We start from the raw sequence: 8,123 nt of genomic DNA, 5'->3' as shown, positions 1-8,123 counted from the left end.
TGAGATTAAAGACATGGACAATGTAGTATCAATTGCATGTGTTTTACTATAAACAAAACTCATGCATGCAGAAGGAAAATCATTCCTTGAGGATTGTGCAGTTTTACAGGGTGTGAGATCAGTGTTCCACTTGGTAACAGGAGGATCACCCAGGAGAAACTGCGCAAGGAAATAGGAGCTTGGAGGGTAGAGGAGAAGGTTTATGAGAAGTCTATTTTTCCTGTGAGCATCTGTGAGGATTGTATTGAGAGCTGGCTAGTTGTGAGAGCTAAGGCTTGGTGTAATTCTGAGATATTTCCAACTTGTATGATAATACAGATAGTGGGGTCTTTAGTTGAGGCTTTCGCCTGAGTATTCTTCTATGTTTCATGTGCATTGATTCTTCTTCTGGTTATATGTGTTTCGCTTGATCTTGCTCAAATATTTTAAGCTTCTACAAATTGATTGTAGAAGTAGGTTAAAGTATTTTGCTTTAGTTATATTGCAAATCTATAGTCAGAATTTCTACAAATGAAAAGGCCAAAAACTCCTTCAAGGTATGTATAGAAACAACATCTTGAAATTCAAATTATTGGTGATCAAATACTTGGTATTCATACTAGGAGGATATTCCTTGGTAGTCCAATCTACAAAAACTTCGCTCTGTTGTCTCAAATTGATATTAAGAACCTCAATCAGGCAAGTGAAGATAAGTTTTTGGTGAAGGCAATGAATCAAGAATTGGATGAGATTAAGAAGAATAATACTAGGGAGCTTGTTACAAGAACCAAAGAGAAAATTTTGATAGGAACCAAATGGGTCTTCAAAAATAATCTAAATGAGCAACTTCGAGTAAGCAGGAACAAAGCTCAACATGTTTGCAAAGGGTGTGCCAATATAGAAGGAATAGACTTTGAAGAAACCTTTGCACTTGTATCCAGATTAGAAGCCATCAAAATGTTTCTTTCTTTTTCTAGTCACAAGAGCATCAAGGTATATCATATGGATGTGGAATCAAATTTTCTCAATGGTGATCTAGAATAAGAAGTATAAATAGAACAACTATAAGGTTTTGTGCTCTCATAGAATGAAGATTATGTGTGTAAACTAAGAAAGGCTCTGTATGGGATCAAGCAAGCTCCTAGAGCTTAGTATGCTAGATTGGATAAATATCTCCAACAACAAGGCTTCAAAAGAGGCACCCCAGATAGAAAATTGTATATAAAATATAAATATGATCAACGATAATGATTTGGAGTAGTTGGGACACCGATTTTCAAATTGTATGCAAACGTAAATTGAGATGTCCATGATAGGAGAACTATCCTTCTTTATGGGGTTGTAGATTTCTCAATAAAAATATGGCATATTCATTTCCCAATCCAAAAATTTAAGAGAAACACTAAAGAAGTTTGGGAATGCAAGCTAGTTAATACCCCCATGATTATTGGTTGTAAGTTATGCAAAGACGATGAGACAACTCTGGTAAATTAGATAGTCTACAAATCAATGGTTGGAAGATTGTTGTACCTCACAGCCTCAAGACCAAATATTATGCGAGCAATAGGTTTGGTGGACATATTTCAAGCTTGTCCCCACAAAAGCCATATCATTGTTGTAAAAAGCATTTTCAGATATTTGTAAGGCACAATAGACTATGGGCTATGGTATGATAGAAGTAGATATTTTAAGTTAAAGGATTATTTATGACTGGGCAGGTAGTATTTATGACAAGAAAGCCACCTCTAGCATAACATTCTTTTTGAGAGATTTTTTGTATCTTGGGTCAGAAAGAAGCAAGACTCCATCTCATTATCAACAACTAAAGTAATATATATTTTAACTGCCACTTGCTACTCACAAATTCTTTGGATGAAGTAGACCTTAAAGGAAATCAAGTTATAGTTGACTAATCCAATTCCAATGATGTGTGAAAATACTAGTGCTATCAACATTTCTGAAAATCTTATCATGCACTCAAAGACCAAGCACATTCCCATCAAGTTTCATTTCTTAAGAGAACAAGTTGTTGCTTATGTTGTTTGACTTGAATATGTGGCCAATAATGAGAAAATTACTGATATTTTCACTAAGCCATTGGCATGAGAATCATTTGGAAATCTTAGGCAACAAATAGGAGTTATCTCTCCTCCAGCCAAGTGACTCAATCACAATGAGCAATGATAGCTACTCAACTTATGGGATCAATTGAAGAGTAGGTTGCAAAGTTTCAAGGGGAGTTTGTGGGTGCATCCTTTTCCATCGATGTTAAAGGGGGAGAAGTTTAGTACAAATATGGATAAAACCATGCTTGGTTTTAGGGGGAGCTTGGTTTGGTTTCGGGAGGAGCTTAGCTTGTTTCCATTAATGCCAAAGGGGGAGATGGTTGGACAGTTGGCATTGTTTGAATGGTTGGTGGAATCTTATGTGTTGGCATTGATGTAAACCAAGCTAGCATTAATGTCAAGCTCAAGGGGAATCATATGGTTGCTACATTATTCAAGACGAGAACCATCATAGTAGAAGGATATGAAAATAAGTTATACAATATTATATTTATGATGGTTTGTTGGTCCAGAATTTGAAGGAATCTATACCTCAGAAGATTAGCTCAGATTCTCTTAGAAGTGGCAAAGTTGGATAGTGCTCGGAAAGAGATTTCTAATGGTATGTCGAATTCTGGAAATGGCCTTCTAGATCAGGAATTACAACCAATTGAAGTTTGCAGAAAAAAAGGTTATTTCATTAAGGACTTAGTCAAAGTCTAGCCAAGTCAGTAGGTGGGTCTAGTTGGGACCATCTGAGGCTATGCCACACAATAGAGTTTGGTAGGAGAACAAAGCCCCAACCCCTGGCCCTGACCTATGTGGCAAATAGTGTAGGTAGACAACTGGAAAAGGTGGTATATGGGCATGGTAGCGGCGAAGATCTTTTTGGTTTGTCGGTGAAAAGTCCCACTTGATATCCAAGCCCGGCAGATGGACCCTAGAAATTTTAAAGGGGCATATAAGATGAGCATCAGAATGGAAGCGTAAGGTGGATGTGGACCTAGCAGCAATAGGGAATGTTTTGATTAGCTAGCGATGGAGCCCACCCTACACGTAGGCCTAAAGGGAGTACACCGAAAATTTTAAAGTGATGCAAAGGTGAAGGGTTGGGATCATAAATAGTTAGGCAATGAAATAATAGGTGAAGACATAAAATCTTGAGTCTAGTGGTTTTTCCCTTAGAAATTTAATGAAGGAATTAGCTGCAAAATAGAAGGATTGCGACCCTTTTCTCCCTCCTCATAGCAGACATGTGGTGACATCATATTGGTTGGTGATGATGTCAGCATGATGTAAGTACAGGAGACACATGGCAGGAAGATTCAACCTTTTTGGTTGGCCTAATGGGCCAAATCAAGGTGACACATGTCACCAATCCAAAAGTGACACGTGGCATTTATGATGTTAGCATGACATCATCCTATTGGCAGGAGCCCAAAATATCTTGGAGCAAGGCACAAAGGGACCGAATGGCTGACTAAGTGTTGGGCTAACAAGGCAGCCGTTAAAGCCAACTCAACTTGGAAATCAGTTGATTGGTTGATGTGAGCTCAGGGTGGACCCCACACTACATGTCATTCCACACGGCTCGTCTCAGAGGCAAATAAGGGTGCATAAGCGAAAATAGCGAGCATACATGGCCTTGGCCCAATGTAATAGGGAACATAGCCAATGAGAAGAGGCATTGGGTAGTCCCACTAGAAACATAAGCCCTCAAGGTTTACCCCAGAGGAAACAAACAAGCGTCGGGAAATATCAACGGGGTAATAAAGCTGGGGGAGAGATTTTTCCGACATTTAACGGTCCCTTCAAATGAGAGAAGGCGCGTCCAGGTCACAGTTTTGTGAAGGTTTTGCTTATTATTGTTGCCATGAGACTTCGAGCCAAATACAAAGAAAAAGGTGTTGAGACAAGAAGGTTTGAGGCTATGGCTAGCCCATGAGTTGGTCCTATGGGTGCCATGTCACAAAGGATGTAGAGATTTATTTCATGGTGTTTAAGCCCTCAGAGCTATACTTCAAGTAAGTTCCCAGGAGCTAGTCTGCAATGGTTTTGTGACATTGTTGCATGATATTGAGACCAAGGGCCTCTTGGTGAAAAGAAAGAAAAAGAAGGAGGGATGAATTGACAGCTTTAGGATAAGACCTCCATTTTCGGTAGGTGTGCCAAATGTGGCATTGCACCATATTCATGGATAACAGAGCTTGAATGGGTCGACAGCTAGATCTGTAAAGTAGTGGCAATGGAATAATTAGTGTTAATGAGCCATAATGGGAAATTGTCCAGAACATGAAAATGAGGTTGCAAGAACCACGGTGCACAAAAAAAATTAATGAGCCTGGTTCAAATTAAACAAGACATGCTTAGTCTTTCTTGTACACCATGAAAAATTAAATGGAAAATATTGTTGGGTGTATAAGAATTGAATATAGATAAAATGAAGCATGCCTGAGCTACAAGGCTTACTTTGTGATCAATTAATAAGCATGGAGAGCCTTGTTGAAGCATGCAATCTGATAGAGAATTGATTCTTAGTATGAAAAACTCTTAGAGCCCATTATGTGATTAATGTTGTAGTAGTGTCCAATTTGACTGAGATTCAATTCTCAAAATGAAGTAACACACAGGTGCCCATTATCAGGTTTAATGTTTTTGCAGTGGCCATGTTTATGGACGTAACAACAGGATGGAGAGCCATGCTGAGAGTAGCTTTTGGAAAGAGTCGCTGATAGCTAAGATAGCATCATTCTTTAAGTAATAGAGAAAGAAAAAACCTGGATTACAACTGTACAGATGGGGATGTAGCATTTTTGTGAGTCATAGTATTGAGAGAAGTGTGAAAAGAGAGGGGTGTTGCATGTGTGTGAGTGAGCAGAAGGGAGATTGGGGCTGAGAGCTAACTTTCATACAGAGAAATTGAGGGTTGAGATCAGACCTGTTTGAGCAGTGAAGTGTGTATTGCAAAGAAGGACAGCAGAGCAGAGGGGAAGGTATTGTGTGGAGAATATAATGGGTTTTTATATTTATGGGCATTTGTATAGGCCTCTGTTTTTAGTTTGAAAATTGTATGAAAATTATAACAGGTGGCTAAAGCAGGTTGTGTCCTGCATTCATAAGAGGTTGGTTCCTCTTGGCAAGTATTGGATTGCTATCTGAAATGGGGTTGGGTCCTCCTGTGAGTGGGTTATCACAAACAAATTGATGTAATTAAGTAGGAGCTTAAATTACATCATAATTAAAAACATATTGGTGGTTTTCTCCCTTTGGGTTTCCACATATAAATACATATGTTGATATGTGCATGGTGCTCAATTGATGCATTCTATGTTCATGTGAATGGTTTACATTGCTGTATATGTATTGTATTAAGAATAATCACATAATTAATTTCCAAGAGTGAAAGGAAATTAAGAATTGAGTTTAAAGTTTAAGAACCTCAGTAATTATTGATTCACCTACCTCTCTGAGTAATCCCTTATTCCAACAGATAATGGATATCTTGGAGAGAGAAAGGTCTTGGGAAAAGGGTATTGAAACATGGGAAACTTAAGGAAGTTTTCAATTAGACTAAGAGATGAGGAGGATTAGATAATATGGTCTTTAAATCCTACAAGGGATTATGAGCCTAGAATAGTATAGAAAGTTCTTGAAGTTGAGTGTAGTTTTTAATCCTCTACAAAAATTACATGCAAAACAATTCTTAAAATAAAAAAATATACAATGGCAAGAACATAAAATATACACAAATATTTTCTCCTGGGACTAAAACCAAGAAACCAGATTGATTTTTAATTATGTTCATTTCAATGTTACAATACATTATATACATGTGGAAGCATTCATAAACCCTAATCCATTAACCTTGGATTAGAGAATAATCATAGTTCCCTTGGTCGAATCTAGAAAATACCATGGGAAAAAACCCATAATGCCCAAAACCATGAGCAAAACCATGGGTAGGTCCACCCACCATCCTTAGGTCTACCCCCCATCCTTGGGTTCACCCAACTATTATTGGGTCCACATAAAAAAAATATTGGGGCGCTTCCCTAAACCCTGTGGAGGGGGAATACTACCCCCCTGCAAACCCCCCAACAACCCCTGCGACGCTCCCACTATGCCTAACGCAACGTAACAACACCTGGGGATAGTCGTGGAAAGAATATAACACATACCCAACATTGAGGGCAATGACAAATCACAAATTTGTAAGTGAAAATATATATAGAAATGTAAATGCCCAATGAAATCCAAAATATTAATGTGGCTATTTTTGACCAAAAATGTGCTAGCTTTTGACATTCTATAGAACAAAATCTTTGAGGGCCCACGATGGTGTCATCTTATTACATCTTGCTCTTTTACCAAGCAAGGTTTCCTAGAGATAAAAGGGTTGATTGGCCTTAAAAATGCCTGGAGAGAAAATAACATAGAGGAAGACTTCAAAGAGTTTTGTTAAACAAGGACATTGAGAGGTACAAATCTCTTGCTCTAAATATTTCTTAGAGAGTTTGGTTCAGCAAGGATTCCAAAATATTTATGGAAATGGATACATTACCTTTGAAATACATATTCAGAGTTTAAACATTTACTGAGTATGGGGAAATTTAACCTACAGAACAAATTGCTAAAGAAATTATTAACAAGAAGATTCCATGGGATTTCTTTGATAGCACCTCTCAAGGAACCCTCCATAGAGGAGGGGTTGGTGGGGATTTGAGTCTTTCCTCCAACCATTACATCTATTTCAACCTAAGAATAGGACATCAACAAAAAAAAAGTGGATTAATGGCATTTAAATTGGTGTTATGCTGCCATAGGTAAATTGAGTTAATCAAGTTATTCAAATTCAAGTTTTAGGAGATTTTATTGGAACCTTGGGTTCCTTGTAATCTCATCTTATTGGAATATGGTTTACCAAGTCCAAATTTGAATTTCAAATCCACTCTTCATGAAAAATTATAATTATGTGGTCTTGTCATTATTAGTTTGGCTCATGTCTAAACCTACTTATAGATGGTCCTTTTGATCAGTCTACCAACAATTGTGATATATTGATTTTCACCCATATGGATCATATCCTTTATGCTTCAATGCAATGGTTTCTTTAGAGCCATCATTGTAATTAGATTATTTATTCTTCTTTGCTATTATTTACCTATCCCAACATGGTATTAGGGTTTTTAGGTTTGTGATTCATATTTTTAAAAGGAGAGAGATAAAGAGAATATGAGTGAGTTCCAAATCAGTGCTTTGATATTTTTTAAATATCATAGTATGTGTGTGCCTTGATTAGTCATCAATCTGGTTTTCATACTCCATGTGCTAATTCATTGATGGAGATCTACTACTCATCAAATTGCCTCTAAGGAAAAACCTATAGTAAGTTGTTCCGAGAATGATTCCCTAGTTCCTTTCCATGATCGGGATTTGTCAAACTGCCTCTAACACATGATTCTCTTTTTACTAGATTGTAACTTGATTGATGGCTGACTTATGCATTGGAATAGTTGACCTTCTTTATTTTTTTGACTAGACATTTTCTCGTTGCGTTGTGCCTTAAAATGTTATGGTTGCTTTGCATTGGAAGTGATTGAGAACATATTTCAATTTCTAGTCTTATCCTCTAGCATAAGCTTGACATGGTATGAGCCAATTAGCGTTACAACAATGAAACAAGTGTATCGACTAAATATTACTTGAACAGAGTTGCGATTGAGTTTTTACATGTCCAAAATTGTGCATCAACTAAGTTTATTTGTTGGATCAAATGACTTGTCAAATGTGCTATAATACTCAATTGAATCCGAGCATACATGCTAGTCCACCATTTGAGGTTTTTGACATAGGCATTGGCTATTCTATTGATACACGAGAATTAATAAATGGCTAATTTGCAATTCAACTAGTGGCTCGATTAAGATTTGACTAAATTTTGGTTCATTGATCGCTTATTTTGATTGAGATTGAACAAGTGTGATATGCACAACTTTCAATATATCATATCTATGTCATATTGTCTTCAACTAGATGGAAAGGAATATCTAAATTAGGCATATGGTTGATTGGGACTAGAATAATCGACTAGTGAGTCTA

This window comes from Pinus tabuliformis, chromosome Q (genome assembly GCF_031772625.1).
Source record: "Pinus tabuliformis cultivar Carrire ecotype Pingquan chromosome Q, CPIR1, whole genome shotgun sequence".
In the NCBI taxonomy this organism is placed as follows: domain Eukaryota; kingdom Viridiplantae; phylum Streptophyta; class Pinopsida; order Pinales; family Pinaceae; genus Pinus; species Pinus tabuliformis.
The sequence above is the reverse complement of the archived record's forward strand: the minus strand, read 5'-3'. Positions refer to the sequence as shown.